The following is a 20,427-nucleotide window of genomic DNA, read 5'->3' as shown; positions in this document are numbered from 1 at the left end:
ACAGTGTATTAGTGCCCAGATGTGTCGATATAATTTGTGTACAGAAGGGTGCCGTGTAGGTCTATCCTCATTTCGGGTGTCTGGGAAGCTCCATAGGGCACCATTTTGCTTTTTATCTGGAGGGCAGGCAGACTGCTGCCTTGTGGGTCCAGAATTGCCAAACGTGAGGTCTTGGGGGCCAGGAGTGTGAGGACGGACATTGGAGAACAGAAGTTTCACATAGGTTTAAGGGCGAGGGCAAGGCCGGCACACTCGGCAGAGCTGCATCGAGATGTCGTGCATCTGAATTCAGGGCGAGGATCAGACGTTGGCTCAGGTTGGAGTTCCTGTCCATGATTTCCCCTTCAGAAAGGGGGTGGGGGCTTCAGAAAGCCATCACGGTTTTCCCACGTTGGGAGTGGTGAGATGCTCCAAAAGGCAAGGATTCCTTCTGCAGGACATGTGAGACCTTTTGGATGGGTCCAGGACGTTCCATATGGAAGGACGCCAGAGCAGTGTTCTAAGGGCGGAGCCCTGGGCAAGCCGCCTCGCAGCTCAATCGTCTCCTAGCGACAAGACAGGTTCTATCTGCTGGCTCTGGCGGAGCAACCGAGAAGCCAGAGTTGAAATGGACTCTCCTGCGGATGGATCCTAATGTGGGTTTGTGTCCATGGAGACCTTGGAAAGGGGTGGTGGCACCGGTCCCTGAAGGATTCTCCTAACCGGAAGTTTTGACACAGTTCCAGCCTGCTATTTTCCCATGTCGAGACAAGAATTGCCTCCGGAAACCCCCGCATGCTGGTATTTGAAAACATGCCTCTGAGGAGAGATGCCTGGAAACCAAAGCAATGGATCCGATTACGGCCTAGGGACCTGTGAGGTTCAATCTACTACCCTGGTGACATCCAACTACGGTATGAGTGGAGGTAGATGCTCAGCTGTTGTCAGACGCCCTTGTTTGTCCCGGGCGGCCTACACAATTGGGATGGCCTCAGGGAATGTGGAGGTTTCTCCTAATTTGGAGGCGTGTGGTCAAGTGAATGGGCAGAATTCCAGTGGAGTGGGCAGGCACAGACCTGATGTGTGGCTCCAGCGGCCCCAGCCTGGAGGGTGTGTGGGCCAGGAGCGTGGGGATAGAAGTCTGAAAACACTAACGCGGCTTACGTTTGGGGACATAAGTATGGCAGGCCCGATCTACAGGCCCTGAGGAGAACTCTTCGGGATATGAAGAAAGAGTGAGTGTGAGGCATTTATTCAGGCTTTTGTCTCTGGATTTTGTGTCAACAATGGCCGTGGAATGACGAGGAGGCCTCATGGGCCAAGGACAAGTCTTCCTCTCTGTGGATTTGGCACGAACCCAATTGTTTTGGGTCCATCTTGGGGATGGGAGGAGTCCTTTCAGTTTGGTTACCTCAGGTGTCCCACCAAAAGAGGGATTTCAAAGCAGAGCCCTGGGGAGGGGCGAATGGACAAACCGAACTATGGTTAGTTCCAGCCACTGAGAGGCCTTCCTTGAGGACAGAACTCACGCTGAGGGTCACAATGTGTGTTAATGCCTTCTAAGCGCTCAAGCATGGGCGGGAATCATGGTCCACACTGTTGCTCCTACACTGAACATTGGGCTCCATGCCAACCACATGTATTCTTGCCATGGGGAAGTAGTAGTTCTGATTTTTTTTTTTTCATCTCTTTCACCGCTGGGCCGTGATTGGAGTTAAGGTCTAGGTTGTGTAGTCTGAAAACCGAGCTTGGGAAGAGATGACGACTTAAGTCCATGACAGGTCCGACGTGCTCAGTGTGGAGCCAGCTCGCTGAGTGTTGGTCGGGAGGTTCAGGCCTAGGCTGCGTCAGACCAGGCATTAGTTTTCAGGGTATATTGTATAATTGGGGGAGAGTCGAGTGCCGTGCAGCTTGATCCTCATTTAGCGTTTCTGGGTAGCCCCAAGGGCAACGTTTTTCTTCTGGAGGGCAGGCAGAGTGCTGCTTTGTGGCTCCGGAATTCCCAAACTGGATGCCCTTTGGGCAAGGAGTGTGAGGACGGAAGAATGAGAACACAAGTTAGGCGTAGGTTTCGGGACGAGGGCACGGCAGGCACTCTCTGCACATCTGAATCGGGACTTCGTACATCTGAAGTCAGGGAGAGGTTCAGACCTAGGCTCAGGTTGGAGTTTCTGTCCATTTTGGCCCTTTCTTGAAGGGGGCAGCATCTCGAAGCCATGGAGGTTTACCCAGGAGGGGAGTTGGGATATGCTCCAAGCCACAAGGATTTGTTCTGATCAACAATTGAGATCTGTTGGATCGCTCCAGGATGTTTCATAAGGAACGACAGCAAAGCAGGGATGGAAGGATGGAACCCTGGGCAGACTGTATCGATTCTAACTGTCTCCCAGTTAATAGACAGTTTTGATATGCTAGCTCTAGGGGAGCAACGGAAGGGGCTGAGCTGAAATGGACTCTACTGCGGATGGGACCTATTGTGGGTTTGTGTGCATAGAGACCCTGGCACGGAACTGTGACACACGTACCCTGAATGCTTCTCCTAACCAGAGGTTTTGCGTCATCTCCAAAAGACAAGTTTCCCATGTGGAGACTAGATTTGATCTGATTGGTGCCTCAGGAAAGCCCCACATGCTGATATTGGAAACCAGGCCTCTGATGAGAGATAGCAGGAAACCAAAACAATGGACCCCTTTAGGGCCTAGGGCACTGACCCGTTCAATCTCCTTCTCTGGGGACATCCATCTACAGTATGAGTGGAGATGGATGCTCAGCTGGTTCCAGGCAGCCCTTGTTTGTCCTGGGCGTTCTATACTATGGGGATGGCCTTGGGGACTTTGGAGGTTTCTCCGAGTTTGTATGATTGTGGTCAATGGAAGGGGCAGAATTCCCGTGGAGTTGAGAGGCACAGACCTGATGTGTGGCTCCAGGGTCCCCAGGCTGGAGGGTGTGGAAGCCAGGAATGTGGGGCTAGAAGTCTGAAAACACACACTCGGCTTGTTTTGGGGACGTAGGTACGGCAGTCCCGATCTACAGACCGTGAGGGGAACTCTTTGGGATAGGAAGAAAGAGCGAGTGTGAGGCGCTTATTCAGGCTTTTGTCTCTGGATTTTGTGTCAGCGATGGGCGTGGAATGTCGGGGAGGCCTCATGGGCCATGGATGAGTCTTCCTCTCTGTGGATTTGGCCCGATCCCAATTTGGGGGTCAATCTGTGGGATGGGAGGAGTCCTTTCAGTTTGGTTACTTCATTCTAAAGCAGAGCACTGGGGAGGGGCGAATGGACAACACGAACTATGGTTAAAAATTGGGGCCTAGGGGCATGGCAAGCCCAATATGCCGTCTCTTGGTCCAGCCACTGAGAGACCTTACTTGGGGACTGGGCTCACGCTGAGGGTCACAATGTGTATCTGTGACCAACGCGGCCCTCAAGCATGGCGGGGTCAAAGGGCCACACTCCTATCAACTACGCTGAACGTTGGGCAACACGCCAACCACAAGATTTCTTGCCATGGGGAAGGATTTCTGATTTCTGCCTCATGTTCAACCCTGGGCAGTGATTGGAGAAAACGTCTAGGTTCTGAAGCCTGAAAACCGAAGTTGGGAAGAGATGACGACCTAAGGCTTTGGCAGGTCCGATGTGTTCAGTGTGAGTCCATCTGGCTGGGTGTGGGTCGGGAGGTCCAGGCTCAGGCTGTGACAGAAAGGGCATGAGTGCCCAGGGCATCCTGTAGGATTGGGGTACAGTCAAGTGGCGAAAAGTTTGATCCTCCTTTGGGGCTTCTGGTTAGCCCCAGAGGGCAATGTTTTTTCTTCTGGACAGCAGGCAGAGGGCTGCATTGTAGTTCTGGAATTGCCAAACTGGAGGGCTTGTGGGCCAGGAGTTGAGGACAGAAGTCTGAGAACACAAGCAACCTTAGGTTTCTGGGCGAGGGCATGGCAGGTACGCTCTGCAGAGCTGAAACGAGATCTCGTGCATCTGAAATCAGGTGAGGATCTGACGAACGCTCAGGTTGGAGTTTCTGTCCCTTATGGCCCTCTTCATGAAGAGGTGGTGGATCACGAGGCCATGGAATTTTTCCCACGATGGGAGTTGTGAGATGCTCCAAACCGTAAAGATTCTTCTGCAGGGCGATTGAGACCTGTTGGTTGGCTCCAGGACTTCCCATACGGATCGATTCCGAGTAGGGTTCTAAGGATGGATGGCTGGGAAGCCCGACTCTCATTCCTCTTGTGTCCTAGTGGCAAGACAGGTTAGATCTGCTGGATCTGGGGGAGAAACTGAGAGGGTTGAGTTGAAATGGACTCTCTTGTGGATGGGTCCTAATGTGGGTTTGTGTCCATGGAGAACTTGGAATGAGGCAGTGGCACAGGGTCCCTGAAGGGTTCTCCTAACCAGAGGCTTTGACACAGCTCCAAAGTGCATGATTCCCACGTGGAGACGAGATTTGTACTGATGGGTGCCTCAAGAAACAGCCATATGCTGCTATTGGAATCCAGGCCTCTGGGGAGAGATGCCTAGACTACAAAGCAATGGATCCGATTAGGATCTAGGGGCCTGCTCATTCCAATTTACCTCTGGGGACATCTGTCCACGGGTCTAAGTGCAGGTAGATGCTCAGCTGGTGTCAGACCGCCCTTGTTTTTCCTGGGCAGTCAACACTATTGGGATGGCCCCGGGCACTTTGGAGGTTTATCATCCTATCTCTAGGTTTGTGGCCAATGGAATGGGCAGAATTCCCAGGTACAGTCCTCAGGTTTGGCTCCAAGAACCTGTGCCTGTAGGTTTTGTGGGCCAGGGCTGTGGGGACAGTTGTCTGAAAACACAAACCCGGCTTAGGTTTCGGGTCGTAGGTATTGCAGACTGATCTACAGACCGTGAGGAGAACTCTTCAGGATATGAACAAGGGGGCGAGTGTGAGACGCTTGCTCAAGATTTTGTCTCTGGATATTGTGTCACTGATGGCCGTGGAATGTCCGGGTGGCCTCAGGGGCCATGGACGAGTCTTCCTCTCTGGGCATTTGGCCCGCTCCCAAGAGTTTGGGGTTATTCTTTGAGATGGGAGGAGTCCGTTTTGTTTTGTTTTTACCTCAGTTGTCCCACCAAAAGAGAGTTTCCAGGGCAGAGCCCTGGGGAGGGGCGACTGGACAACCAGAAAGCTGGTTAAAACTTGGGGCCTAGGGGCATGGCAAGCCCATTATGACGTCTAATGGTCCAGCCACTGAGAGGACTTACTAGAGAACAGGACTCACGCTGAGGGTCACAATGCGTGTTTGTGCCCTCTTCGTACTCAAGCATGGGCCGTGCCTCATGGTGAACGCTGATTTCTCCTACACTGAACGTGGGACAACATGCCAACCACAAGGTTTCTTGCCATAGGGAAGGAGGAGTTCTGATTTCTGCATCACATTCACCCCTTGGCGGGCTGTGGAGTTAAGGTCTATGTCCTGAAGCCTGAGAAGCTAGGTTGGGAATAGATGACGAGCTAAGGCCATGGCGGGTCTGTTGTGCTCAGTGTGCGGTCAGCTGTCTGGGTGTTGGTCAGGAAGTCCGGGCTCAGGCTGTGTCAGACAGTGTATTAGTGCCCAGATGTGTCGATATAATTTGTGTACAGAAGGGTGCCGTGTAGGTCTATCCTCATTTCGGGTGTCTGGGAAGCTCCATAGGGCACCATTTTGCTTTTTATCTGGAGGGCAGGCAGACTGCTGCCTTGTGGGTCCAGAATTGCCAAACGTGAGGTCTTGGGGGCCAGGAGTGTGAGGACGGACATTGGAGAACAGAAGTTTCACATAGGTTTAAGGGCGAGGGCAAGGCCGGCACAGTCTGCAGAGCTGCATCGAGATGTCGTGCATCTGAATTCAGGCCGAGGATCAGACGTTGGCTCAGGTTGGAGTTCCTGTCCATGATTTCCCCTTCAGAAAGGGGGTGGGGGCTTCAGAAAGCCATCACGGTTTTCCCACGTTGGGAGTGGTGAGATGCTCCAAAAGGCAAGGATTCCTTCTGCAGGACATGTGAGATCTTTTGGATGGGTCCAGGACGTTCCATATGGAAGGACGCCAGAGCAGTGTTCTAAGGGCGGAGCCCTGGGCAAGCCGCCTCGCATCTCAATCACTCCTAGCGACAAGACAGGTTCTATCTGCTGGCTCTGGCGGAGCAACCGAGAAGCCAGAGTTGAAATGGACTCTCCTGCGGATGGATCCTAATGTGGGTTTGTGTCCATGGAGACCTTGGAAAGGGGTGGTGGCACCGGTCCCTGAAGGATTCTCCTAACCGGAAGTTTTGACACAGTTCCAGCCTGCTATTTTCCCATGTCGAGACAAGAATTGCCTCCGGAAACCCCCGCATGCTGGTATTTGAAAACATGCCTCTGAGGAGAGATGCCTGGAAACCAAAGCAATGGATCCGATTACGGCCTAGGGACCTGTGAGGTTCAATCTACTACCCTGGTGACATCCAACTACGGTATGAGTGGAGGTAGATGCTCAGCTGTTGTCAGACGCCCTTGTTTGTCCCGGGCGGCCTACACAATTGGGATGGCCTCAGGGAATGTGGAGGTTTCTCCTAATTTGGAGGCGTGTGGTCAAGTGAATGGGCAGAATTCCAGTGGAGTGGGCAGGCACAGACCTGATGTGTGGCTCCAGCGGCCCCAGCCTGGAGGGTGTGTGGGCCAGGAGCGTGGGGATAGAAGTCTGAAAACACTAACGCGGCTTACGTTTGGGGACATAAGTATGGCAGGCCCGATCTACAGGCCCTGAGGAGAACTCTTCGGGATATGAAGAAAGAGTGAGTGTGAGGCATTTATTCAGGCTTTTGTCTCTGGATTTTGTGTCAACAATGGCCGTGGAATGACGAGGAGGCCTCATGGGCCAAGGACAAGTCTTCCTCTCTGTGGATTTGGCACGAACCCAATTGTTTTGGGTCCATCTTGGGGATGGGAGGAGTCCTTTCAGTTTGGTTACCTCAGGTGTCCCACCAAAAGAGGGATTTCAAAGCAGAGCCCTGGGGAGGGGCGAATGGACAAACCGAACTATGGTTAGTTCCAGCCACTGAGAGGCCTTCCTTGAGGACAGAACTCACGCTGAGGGTCACAATGTGTGTTAATGCCTTCTAAGCGCTCAAGCATGGGCGGGAATCATGGTCCACACTGTTGCTCCTACACTGAACATTGGGCTCCATGCCAACCACATGTATTCTTGCCATGGGGAAGTAGTAGTTCTGATTTTTTTTTTTTTTCATCTCTTTCACCGCTGGGCCGTGATTGGAGTTAAGGTCTAGGTTGTGTAGTCTGAAAACCGAGCTTGGGAAGAGATGACGACTTAAGTCCATGACAGGTCCGACGTGCTCAGTGTGGAGCCAGCTCGCTGAGTGTTGGTCGGGAGGTTCAGGCCTAGGCTGCGTCAGACCAGGCATTAGTTTTCAGGGTATATTGTATAATTGGGGGAGAGTCGAGTGCCGTGCAGCTTGATCCTCATTTAGCGTTTCTGGGTAGCCCCAAGGGCAACGTTTTTCTTCTGGAGGGCAGGCAGAGTGCTGCTTTGTGGCTCCGGAATTCCCAAACTGGATGCCCTTTGGGCAAGGAGTGTGAGGATGGAAGAATGAGAACACAAGTTAGGCGTAGGTTTCGGGACGAGGGCACGGCAGGCACTCTCTGCACATCTGAATCGGGACTTCGTACATCTGAAGTCAGGGAGAGGTTCAGACCTAGGCTCAGGTTGGAGTTTCTGTCCATTTTGGCCCTTTCTTGAAGGGGGCAGCATCTCGAAGCCATGGAGGTTTACCCAGGAGGGGAGTTGGGATATGCTCCAAGCCACAAGGATTTGTTCTGATCAACAATTGAGATCTGTTGGATCGCTCCAGGATGTTTCATAAGGAACGACAGCAAAGCAGGGATCGAAGGATGGAACCCTGGGCAGACTGTATCGATTCTAACTGTCTCCCAGTTAATAGACAGTTTTGATATGCTAGCTCTAGGGGAGCAACGGAAGGGGCTGAGCTGAAATGGACTCTACTGCGGATGGGACCTATTGTGGGTTTGTGTGCATAGAGACCCTGGCACGGAACTGTGACACACGGACCCTGAATGCTTCTCCTAACCAGAGGTTTTGCGTCATCTCCAAAAGACAAGTTTCCCATGTGGAGACTAGATTTGATCTGATTGGTGCCTCAGGAAAGCCCCACATGCTGATATTGGAAACCAGGCCTCTGAGGAGAGATAGCAGGAAACCAAAACAATGGACCCCATTAGGGCCTAGGGCCCTGACCCGTTCAATCTCCTTCTCTGGGGACATCCATCTACAGTATGAGTGGAGATGGATGCTCAGCTGGTTCCAGGCAGCCCTTGTTTGTCCTGGGCGTTCTATACTATGGGGATGGCCTTGGGGACTTTGGAGGTTTCTCCGAGTTTGTATGATTGTGGTCAATGGAAGGGGCAGAATTCCCGTGGAGTTGAGAGGCACAGACCTGATGTGTGGCTCCAGGGTCCCCAGGCTGGAGGGTGTGGAAGCCAGGAATGTGGGGCTAGAAGTCTGAAAACACACACTCGGCTTGTTTTGGGGACGTAGGTACGGCAGTCCCGATCTACAGACCGTGAGGGGAACTCTTTGGGATAGGAAGAAAGAGCGAGTGTGAGGCGCTTATTCAGGCTTTTGTCTCTGGATTTTCTGTCAGCGATGGGCGTGGAATGTCGGGGAGGCCTCATGGGCCATGGATGAGTCTTCCTCTCTGTGGATTTGGCCCGATCCCAATTTGGGGGTCAATCTGTGGGATGGGAGGAGTCCTTTCAGTTTGGTTACTTCATTCTAAAGCAGAGCACTGGGGAGGGGCGAATGGACAACACGAACTATGGTTAAAAATTGGGGCCTAGGGGCATGGCAAGCCCAATATGCCGTCTCTTGGTCCAGCCACTGAGAGACCTTACTTGGGGACTGGGCTCACGCTGAGGGTCACAATGCGTATCTGTGACCAACGCGGCCCTCAAGCATGGCGGGGTCAAAGGGCCACACTGCTATCAACTACGCTGAACGTTGGGCAACACGCCAACCACAAGATTTCTTGCCATGGGGAAGGATTTCTGATTTCTGCCTCATGTTCAACCCTGGGCAGTGATTGGAGAAAACGTCTAGGTTCTGAAGCCTGAAAACCGAAGTTGGGAAGAGATGACGACCTAAGGCTTTGGCAGGTCCGATGTGTTCAGTGTGAGTCCATCTGGCTGGGTGTGGGTCGGGAGGTCCAGGCTCAGGCTGTGACAGAAAGGGCATGAGTGCCCAGGGCATCCTGTAGGATTGGGGTACAGTCAAGTGGCGAAAAGTTTGATCCTCCTTTGGGGCTTCTGGTTAGCCCCAGAGGGCAATGTTTTTTCTTCTGGACAGCAGGCAGAGGGCTGCATTGTAGTTCTGGAATTGCCAAACTGGAGGGCTTGTGGGCCAGGAGTTGAGGACAGAAGTCTGAGAACACAAGCAACCTTAGGTTTCTGGGCGAGGGCATGGCAGGTACGCTCTGCAGAGCTGAAACGAGATCTCGTGCATCTGAAATCAGGTGAGGATCTGACGAACGCTCAGGTTGGAGTTTCTGTCCCTTATGGCCCTCTTCATGAAGAGGTGGTGGATCACGAGGCCATGGAATTTTTCCCACGATGGGAGTTGTGAGATGCTCCAAACCGTAAAGATTCTTCTGCAGGGCGATTGAGACCTGTTGGTTGGCTCCAGGACTTCCCATACGGATCGATTCCGAGTAGGGTTCTAAGGATGGATGGCTGGGAAGCCCGACTCTCATTCCTCTTGTGTCCTAGTGGCAAGACAGGTTAGATCTGCTGGATCTGGGGGAGAAACTGAGAGGGTTGAGTTGAAATGGACTCTCTTGTGGATGGGTCCTAATGTGGGTTTGTGTCCATGGAGAACTTGGAATGAGGCAGTGGCACAGGGTCCCTGAAGGGTTCTCCTAACCAGAGGCTTTGACACAGCTCCAAAGTGCATGATTCCCACGTGGAGACGAGATTTGTACTGATGGGTGCCTCAAGAAACAGCCATATGCTGCTATTGGAATCCAGGCCTCTGGGGAGAGATGCCTAGACTACAAAGCAATGGATCCGATTAGGATCTAGGGGCCTGCTCATTCCAATTTACCTCTGGGGACATCTGTCCACGGGTCTAAGTGCAGGTAGATGCTCAGCTGGTGTCAGACCGCCCTTGTTTTTCCTGGGCAGTCAACACTATTGGGATGGCCCCGGGCACTTTGGAGGTTTATCATCCTATCTCTAGGTTTGTGGCCAATGGAATGGGCAGAATTCCCAGGTACAGTCCTCAGGTTTGGCTCCAAGAACCTGTGCCTGTAGGTTTTGTGGGCCAGGGCTGTGGGGACAGTTGTCTGAAAACACAAACCCGGCTTAGGTTTCGGGTCGTAGGTATTGCAGACTGATCTACAGACCGTGAGGAGAACTCTTCAGGATATGAACAAGGGGGCGAGTGTGAGACGCTTGCTCAAGATTTTGTCTCTGGATATTGTGTCACTGATGGCCGTGGAATGTCCGGGTGGCCTCAGGGGCCATGGACGGGTCTTCCTCTCTGGGCATTTGGCCCGCTCCCAAGAGTTTGGGGTTATTCTTTGAGATGGGAGGAGTCCGTTTTGTTTTGTTTTTACCTCAGTTGTCCCACCAAAAGAGAGTTTCCAGGGCAGAGCCCTGGGGAGGGGCGACTGGACAACCAGAAAGCTGGTTAAAACTTGGGGCCTAGGGGCATGGCAAGCCCATTATGACGTCTAATGGTCCAGCCACTGAGAGGACTTACTAGAGGACAGGACTCACGCTGAGGGTCACAATGCGTGTTTGTGCCCTCTTCGTACTCAAGCATGGGCCGTGCCTCATGGTGAACGCTGATTTCTCCTACACTGAACGTGGGACAACATGCCAACCACAAGGTTTCTTGCCATAGGGAAGGAGGAGTTCTGATTTCTGCATCACATTCACCCCTTGGCGGGCTGTGGAGTTAAGGTCTATGTCCTGAAGCCTGAGAAGCTAGGTTGGGAATAGATGACGAGCTAAGGCCATGGCGGGTCTGTTGTGCTCAGTGTGCGGTCAGCTGTCTGGGTGTTGGTCAGGAAGTCCGGGCTCAGGCTGTGTCAGACAGTGTATTAGTGCCCAGATGTGTCGATATAATTTGTGTACAGAAGGGTGCCGTGTAGGTCTATCCTCATTTCGGGTGTCTGGGAAGCTCCATAGGGCACCATTTTGCTTTTTATCTGGAGGGCAGGCAGACTGCTGCCTTGTGGGTCCAGAATTGCCAAACGTGAGGTCTTGGGGGCCAGGAGTGTGAGGACGGACATTGGAGAACAGAAGTTTCACATAGGTTTAAGGGCGAGGGCAAGGCCGGCACAGTCTGCAGAGCTGCATCGAGATGTCGTGCATCTGAATTCAGGCCGAGGATCAGACGTTGGCTCAGGTTGGAGTTCCTGTCCATGATTTCCCCTTCAGAAAGGGGGTGGGGGCTTCAGAAAGCCATCACGGTTTTCCCACGTTGGGAGTGGTGAGATGCTCCAAAAGGCAAGGATTCCTTCTGCAGGACATGTGAGACCTTTTGGATGGGTCCAGGACGTTCCATATGGAAGGACGCCAGAGCAGTGTTCTAAGGGCGGAGCCCTGGGCAAGCCGCCTCGCATCTCAATCACTCCTAGCGACAAGACAGGTTCTATCTGCTGGCTCTGGCGGAGCAACCGAGAAGCCAGAGTTGAAATGGACTCTCCTGCGGATGGATCCTAATGTGGGTTTGTGTCCATGGAGACCTTGGAAAGGGGTGGTGGCACCGGGCCCTGAAGGATTCTCCTAACCGGAAGTTTTGACACAGTTCCAGCCTGCTATTTTCCCATGTCGAGACAAGAATTGCCTCCGGAAACCCCCGCATGCTGGTATTTGAAAACATGCCTCTGAGGAGAGATGCCTGGAAACCAAAGCAATGGATCCGATTACGGCCTAGGGACCTGTGAGGTTCAATCTACTACCCTGGTGACATCCAACTACGGTATGAGTGGAGGTAGATGCTCAGCTGTTGTCAGACGCCCTTGTTTGTCCCGGGCGGCCTACACAATTGGGATGGCCTCAGGGAATGTGGAGGTTTCTCCTAATTTGGAGGCGTGTGGTCAAGTGAATGGGCAGAATTCCAGTGGAGTGGGCAGGCACAGACCTGATGTGTGGCTCCAGCGGCCCCAGCCTGGAGGGTGTGTGGGCCAGGAGCGTGGGGATAGAAGTCTGAAAACACTAACGCGGCTTACGTTTGGGGACATAAGTATGGCAGGCCCGATCTACAGGCCCTGAGGAGAACTCTTCGGGATATGAAGAAAGAGTGAGTGTGAGGCATTTATTCAGGCTTTTGTCTCTGGATTTTGTGTCAACAATGGCCGTGGAATGACGAGGAGGCCTCATGGGCCAAGGACAAGTCTTCCTCTCTGTGGATTTGGCACGAACCCAATTGTTTTGGGTCCATCTTGGGGATGGGAGGAGTCCTTTCAGTTTGGTTACCTCAGGTGTCCCACCAAAAGAGGGATTTCAAAGCAGAGCCCTGGGGAGGGGCGAATGGACAAACCGAACTATGGTTAGTTCCAGCCACTGAGAGGCCTTCCTTGAGGACAGAACTCACGCTGAGGGTCACAATGTGTGTTAATGCCTTCTAAGCGCTCAAGCATGGGCGGGAATCATGGTCCACACTGTTGCTCCTACACTGAACATTGGGCTCCATGCCAACCACATGTATTCTTGCCATGGGGAAGTAGTAGTTCTGATTTTTTTTTTTTCATCTCTTTCACCGCTGGGCCGTGATTGGAGTTAAGGTCTAGGTTGTGTAGTCTGAAAACCGAGCTTGGGAAGAGATGACGACTTAAGTCCATGACAGGTCCGACGTGCTCAGTGTGGAGCCAGCTCGCTGAGTGTTGGTCGGGAGGTTCAGGCCTAGGCTGCGTCAGACCAGGCATTAGTTTTCAGGGTATATTGTATAATTGGGGGAGAGTCGAGTGCCGTGCAGCTTGATCCTCATTTAGCGTTTCTGGGTAGCCCCAAGGGCAACGTTTTTCTTCTGGAGGGCAGGCAGAGTGCTGCTTTGTGGCTCCGGAATTCCCAAACTGGATGCCCTTTGGGCAAGGAGTGTGAGGATGGAAGAATGAGAACACAAGTTAGGCGTAGGTTTCGGGACGAGGGCACGGCAGGCACTCTCTGCACATCTGAATCGGGACTTCGTACATCTGAAGTCAGGGAGAGGTTCAGACCTAGGCTCAGGTTGGAGTTTCTGTCCATTTTGGCCCTTTCTTGAAGGGGGCAGCATCTCGAAGCCATGGAGGTTTACCCAGGAGGGGAGTTGGGATATGCTCCAAGCCACAAGGATTTGTTCTGATCAACAATTGAGATCTGTTGGATCGCTCCAGGATGTTTCATAAGGAACGACAGCAAAGCAGGGATCGAAGGATGGAACCCTGGGCAGACTGTATCGATTCTAACTGTCTCCCAGTTAATAGACAGTTTTGATATGCTAGCTCTAGGGGAGCAACGGAAGGGGCTGAGCTGAAATGGACTCTACTGCGGATGGGACCTATTGTGGGTTTGTGTGCATAGAGACCCTGGCACGGAACTGTGACACACGGACCCTGAATGCTTCTCCTAACCAGAGGTTTTGCGTCATCTCCAAAAGACAAGTTTCCCATGTGGAGACTAGATTTGATCTGATTGGTGCCTCAGGAAAGCCCCACATGCTGATATTGGAAACCAGGCCTCTGATGAGAGATAGCAGGAAACCAAAACAATGGACCCCATTAGGGCCTAGGGCCCTGACCCGTTCAATCTCCTTCTCTGGGGACATCCATCTACAGTATGAGTGGAGATGGATGCTCAGCTGGTTCCAGGCAGCCCTTGTTTGTCCTGGGCGTTCTATACTATGGGGATGGCCTTGGGGACTTTGGAGGTTTCTCCGAGTTTGTATGATTGTGGTCAATGGAAGGGGCAGAATTCCCGTGGAGTTGAGAGGCACAGACCTGATGTGTGGCTCCAGGGTCCCCAGGCTGGAGGGTGTGGAAGCCAGGAATGTGGGGCTAGAAGTCTGAAAACACACACTCGGCTTGTTTTGGGGACGTAGGTACGGCAGTCCCGATCTACAGACCGTGAGGGGAACTCTTTGGGATAGGAAGAAAGAGCGAGTGTGAGGCGCTTATTCAGGCTTTTGTCTCTGGATTTTGTGTCAGCGATGGGCGTGGAATGTCGGGGAGGCCTCATGGGCCATGGATGAGTCTTCCTCTCTGTGGATTTGGCCCGATCCCAATTTGGGGGTCAATCTGTGGGATGGGAGGAGTCCTTTCAGTTTGGTTACTTCATTCTAAAGCAGAGCACTGGGGAGGGGCGAATGGACAACACGAACTATGGTTAAAAATTGGGGCCTAGGGGCATGGCAAGCCCAATATGCCGTCTCTTGGTCCAGCCACTGAGAGACCTTACTTGGGGACTGGGCTCACGCTGAGGGTCACAATGTGTATCTGTGACCAACGCGGCCCTCAAGCATGGCGGGGTCAAAGGGCCACACTCCTATCAACTACGCTGAACGTTGGGCAACACGCCAACCACAAGATTTCTTGCCATGGGGAAGGATTTCTGATTTCTGCCTCATGTTCAACCCTGGGCAGTGATTGGAGAAAACGTCTAGGTTCTGAAGCCTGAAAACCGAAGTTGGGAAGAGATGACGACCTAAGGCTTTGGCAGGTCCGATGTGTTCAGTGTGAGTCCATCTGGCTGGGTGTGGGTCGGGAGGTCCAGGCTCAGGCTGTGACAGAAAGGGCATGAGTGCCCAGGGCATCCTGTAGGATTGGGGTACAGTCAAGTGGCGAAAAGTTTGATCCTCCTTTGGGGCTTCTGGTTAGCCCCAGAGGGCAATGTTTTTTCTTCTGGACAGCAGGCAGAGGGCTGCATTGTAGTTCTGGAATTGCCAAACTGGAGGGCTTGTGGGCCAGGAGTTGAGGACAGAAGTCTGAGAACACAAGCAACCTTAGGTTTCTGGGCGAGGGCATGGCAGGTACGCTCTGCAGAGCTGAAACGAGATCTCGTGCATCTGAAATCAGGTGAGGATCTGACGAACGCTCAGGTTGGAGTTTCTGTCCCTTATGGCCCTCTTCATGAAGAGGTGGTGGATCACGAGGCCATGGAATTTTTCCCACGATGGGAGTTGTGAGATGCTCCAAACCGTAAAGATTCTTCTGCAGGGCGATTGAGACCTGTTGGTTGGCTCCAGGACTTCCCATACGGATCGATTCCGAGTAGGGTTCTAAGGATGGATGGCTGGGAAGCCCGACTCTCATTCCTCTTGTGTCCTAGTGGCAAGACAGGTTAGATCTGCTGGATCTGGGGGAGAAACTGAGAGGGTTGAGTTGAAATGGACTCTCTTGTGGATGGGTCCTAATGTGGGTTTGTGTCCATGGAGAACTTGGAATGAGGCAGTGGCACAGGGTCCCTGAAGGGTTCTCCTAACCAGAGGCTTTGACACAGCTCCAAAGTGCATGATTCCCACGTGGAGACGAGATTTGTACTGATGGGTGCCTCAAGAAACAGCCATATGCTGCTATTGGAATCCAGGCCTCTGGGGAGAGATGCCTAGACTACAAAGCAATGGATCCGATTAGGATCTAGGGGCCTGCTCATTCCAATTTACCTCTGGGGACATCTGTCCACGGGTCTAAGTGCAGGTAGATGCTCAGCTGGTGTCAGACCGCCCTTGTTTTTCCTGGGCAGTCAACACTATTGGGATGGCCCCGGGCACTTTGGAGGTTTATCATCCTATCTCTAGGTTTGTGGCCAATGGAATGGGCAGAATTCCCAGGTACAGTCCTCAGGTTTGGCTCCAAGAACCTGTGCCTGTAGGTTTTGTGGGCCAGGGCTGTGGGGACAGTTGTCTGAAAACACAAACCCGGCTTAGGTTTCGGGTCGTAGGTATTGCAGACTGATCTACAGACCGTGAGGAGAACTCTTCAGGATATGAACAAGGGGGCGAGTGTGAGACGCTTGCTCAAGATTTTGTCTCTGGATATTGTGTCACTGATGGCCGTGGAATGTCCGGGTGGCCTCAGGGGCCATGGACGAGTCTTCCTCTCTGGGCATTTGGCCCGCTCCCAAGAGTTTGGGGTTATTCTTTGAGATGGGAGGAGTCCGTTTTGTTTTGTTTTTACCTCAGTTGTCCCACCAAAAGAGAGTTTCCAGGGCAGAGCCCTGGGGAGGGGCGACTGGACAACCAGAAAGCTGGTTAAAACTTGGGGCCTAGGGGCATGGCAAGCCCATTATGACGTCTAATGGTCCAGCCACTGAGAGGACTTACTAGAGGACAGGACTCACGCTGAGGGTCACAATGCGTGTTTGTGCCCTCTTCGTACTCAAGCATGGGCCGTGCCTCATGGTGAACGCTGATTTCTCCTACACTGAACGTGGGACAACATGCCAACCACAAGGTTTCTTGCCATAGGGAAGGAGGAGTTCTGATTTCTGCATCACATTCACCCCTTGGCGGGCTGTGGAGTTAAGGTCTATGTCCTGAAGCCTGAGAAGCTAGGTTGGGAATAGATGACGAGCTAAGGCCATGGCGGGTCTGTTGTGCTCAGTGTGCGGTCAGCTGTCTGGGTGTTGGTCAGGAAGTCCGGGCTCAGGCTGTGTCAGACAGTGTATTAGTGCCCAGATGTGTCGATATAATTTGTGTACAGAAGGGTGCCGTGTAGGTCTATCCTCATTTCGGGTGTCTGGGAAGCTCCATAGGGCACCATTTTGCTTTTTATCTGGAGGGCAGGCAGACTGCTGCCTTGTGGGTCCAGAATTGCCAAACGTGAGGTCTTGGGGGCCAGGAGTGTGAGGACGGACATTGGAGAACAGAAGTTTCACATAGGTTTAAGGGCGAGGGCAAGGCCGGCACAGTCTGCAGAGCTGCATCGAGATGTCGTGCATCTGAATTCAGGCCGAGGATCAGACGTTGGCTCAGGTTGGAGTTCCTGTCCATGATTTCCCCTTCAGAAAGGGGGTGGGGGCTTCAGAAAGCCATCACGGTTTTCCCACGTTGGGAGTGGTGAGATGCTCCAAAAGGCAAGGATTCCTTCTGCAGGACATGTGAGACCTTTTGGATGGGTCCAGGACGTTCCATATGGAAGGACGCCAGAGCAGTGTTCTAAGGGCGGAGCCCTGGGCAAGCCGCCTCGCATCTCAATCGTCTCCTAGCGACAAGACAGGTTCTATCTGCTGGCTCTGGCGGAGCAACCGAGAAGCCAGAGTTGAAATGGACTCTCCTGCGGATGGATCCTAATGTGGGTTTGTGTCCATGGAGACCTTGGAAAGGGGTGGTGGCACCGGTCCCTGAAGGATTCTCCTAACCGGAAGTTTTGACACAGTTCCAGCCTGCTATTTTCCCATGTCGAGACAAGAATTGCCTCCGGAAACCCCCGCATGCTGGTATTTGAAAACATGCCTCTGAGGAGAGATGCCTGGAAACCAAAGCAATGGATCCGATTACGGCCTAGGGACCTGTGAGGTTCAATCTACTACCCTGGTGACATCCAACTACGGTATGAGTGGAGGTAGATGCTCAGCTGTTGTCAGACGCCCTTGTTTGTCCCGGGCGGCCTACACAATTGGGATGGCCTCAGGGAATGTGGAGGTTTCTCCTAATTTGGAGGCGTGTGGTCAAGTGAATGGGCAGAATTCCAGTGGAGTGGGCAGGCACAGACCTGATGTGTGGCTCCAGCGGCCCCAGCCTGGAGGGTGTGTGGGCCAGGAGCGTGGGGATAGAAGTCTGAAAACACTAACGCGGCTTACGTTTGGGGACATAAGTATGGCAGGCCCGATCTACAGGCCCTGAGGAGAACTCTTCGGGATATGAAGAAAGAGTGAGTGTGAGGCATTTATTCAGGCTTTTGTCTCTGGATTTTGTGTCAACAATGGCCGTGGAATGACGAGGAGGCCTCATGGGCCAAGGACAAGTCTTCCTCTCTGTGGATTTGGCACGAACCCAATTGTTTTGGGTCCATCTTGGGGATGGGAGGAGTCCTTTCAGTTTGGTTACCTCAGGTGTCCCACCAAAAGAGGGATTTCAAAGCAGAGCCCTGGGGAGGGGCGAATGGACAAACCGAACTATGGTTAGTTCCAGCCACTGAGAGGCCTTCCTTGAGGACAGAACTCACGCTGAGGGTCACAATGTGTGTTAATGCCTTCTAAGCGCTCAAGCATGGGCGGGAATCATGGTCCACACTGTTGCTCCTACACTGAACATTGGGCTCCATGCCAACCACATGTATTCTTGCCATGGGGAAGTAGTAGTTCTGATTTTTTTTTTTTTCATCTCTTTCACCGCTGGGCCGTGATTGGAGTTAAGGTCTAGGTTGTGTAGTCTGAAAACCGAGCTTGGGAAGAGATGACGACTTAAGTCCATGACAGGTCCGACGTGCTCAGTGTGGAGCCAGCTCGCTGAGTGTTGGTCGGGAGGTTCAGGCCTAGGCTGCGTCAGACCAGGCATTAGTTTTCAGGGTATATTGTATAATTGGGGGAGAGTCGAGTGCCGTGCAGCTTGATCCTCATTTAGCGTTTCTGGGTAGCCCCAAGGGCAACGTTTTTCTTCTGGAGGGCAGGCAGAGTGCTGCTTTGTGGCTCCGGAATTCCCAAACTGGATGCCCTTTGGGCAAGGAGTGTGAGGATGGAAGAATGAGAACACAAGTTAGGCGTAGGTTTCGGGACGAGGGCACGGCAGGCACTCTCTGCACATCTGAATCGGGACTTCGTACATCTGAAGTCAGGGAGAGGTTCAGACCTAGGCTCAGGTTGGAGTTTCTGTCCATTTTGGCCCTTTCTTGAAGGGGGCAGCATCTCGAAGCCATGGAGGTTTACCCAGGAGGGGAGTTGGGATATGCTCCAAGCCACAAGGATTTGTTCTGATCAACAATTGAGATCTGTTGGATCGCTCCAGGATGTTTCATAAGGAACGACAGCAAAGCAGGGATCGAAGGATGGAACCCTGGGCAGACTGTATCGATTCTAACTGTCTCCCAGTTAATAGACAGTTTTGATATGCTAGCTCTAGGGGAGCAACGGAAGGGGCTGAGCTGAAATGGACTCTACTGCGGATGGGACCTATTGTGGGTTTGTGTGCATAGAGACCCTGGCACGGAACTGTGACACACGGACCCTGAATGCTTCTCCTAACCAGAGGTTTTGCGTCATCTCCAAAAGACAAGTTTCCCATGTGGAGACTAGATTTGATCTGATTGGTGCCTCAGGAAAGCCCCACATGCTGATATTGGAAACCAGGCCTCTGATGAGAGATAGCAGGAAACCAAAACAATGGACCCCATTAGGGCCTAGGGCCCTGACCCGTTCAATCTCCTTCTCTGGGGACATCCATCTACAGTATGAGTGGAGATGGATGCTCAGCTGGTTCCAGGCAGCCCTTGTTTGTCCTGGGCGTTCTATACTATGGGGATGGCCTTGGGGACTTTGGAGGTTTCTCCGAGTTTGTATGATTGTGGTCAATGGAAGGGGCAGAATTCCCGTGGAGTTGAGAGGCACAGACCTGATGTGTGGCTCCAGGGTCCCCAGGCTGGAGGGTGTGGAAGCCAGGAATGTGGGGCTAGAAGTCTGAAAACACACACTCGGCTTGTTTTGGGGACGTAGGTACGGCAGTCCCGATCTACACCGTGAGGGGAACTCTTTGAGATAGGAAGAAAGAGCGAGTGTGAGGCGCTTATTCAGGCTTTTGTCTCTGGATTTTGTGTCAGCGATGGGCGTGGAATGTCGGGGAGGCCTCATGGGCCATGGATGAGTCTTCCTCTCTGTGGATTTGGCCCGATCCCAATTTGGGGGTCAATCTGTGGGATGGGAGGAGTCCTTTCAGTTTGGTTACTTCATTCTAAAGCAGAGCACTGGGGAGGGGCGAATGGACAACACGAACTATGGTTAAAAATTGGGGCCTAGGGGCATGGCAAGCCCAATATGCCGTCTCTTGGTCCAGCCACTGAGAGACCTTACTTGTGGACTGGGCTCACGCTGAGGGTCACAATGTGTATCTGTGACCAACGCGGCCCTCAAGCATGGCGGGGTCAAAGAGCCACACTCCTAGCAACTACGCTGAACGTTGGGCAACACGCCAACCACAAGATTTCTTGCCATGGGGAAGGATTTCTGATTTCTGCCTCATGTTCAACCCTGGGCAGTGATTGGAGAAAACGTCTAGGTTCTGAAGCCTGAAAACCGAAGTTGGGAAGAGATGACGACCTAAGTCTTTGGCAGGTCCGATGTGTTCAGTGTGAGTCCATCTGGCTGGGTGTGGGTCGGGAGGTCCAGGCTCAGGCTGTGACAGAAAGGGCATGAGTGCCCAGGGCATCCTGTAGGATTGGGGTACAGTCAAGTGGCGAAAAGTTTGATCCTCCTTTGGGGCTTCTGGTTAGCCCCAGAGGGCAATGTTTTTTCTTCTGG

The sequence above is a fragment of the Mustela lutreola genome, chromosome Y, assembly GCF_030435805.1.
Source record: "Mustela lutreola isolate mMusLut2 chromosome Y, mMusLut2.pri, whole genome shotgun sequence".
Lineage (NCBI taxonomy): Eukaryota > Metazoa > Chordata > Mammalia > Carnivora > Mustelidae > Mustela > Mustela lutreola.
The sequence above is the reverse complement of the archived record's forward strand: the minus strand, read 5'-3'. Positions refer to the sequence as shown.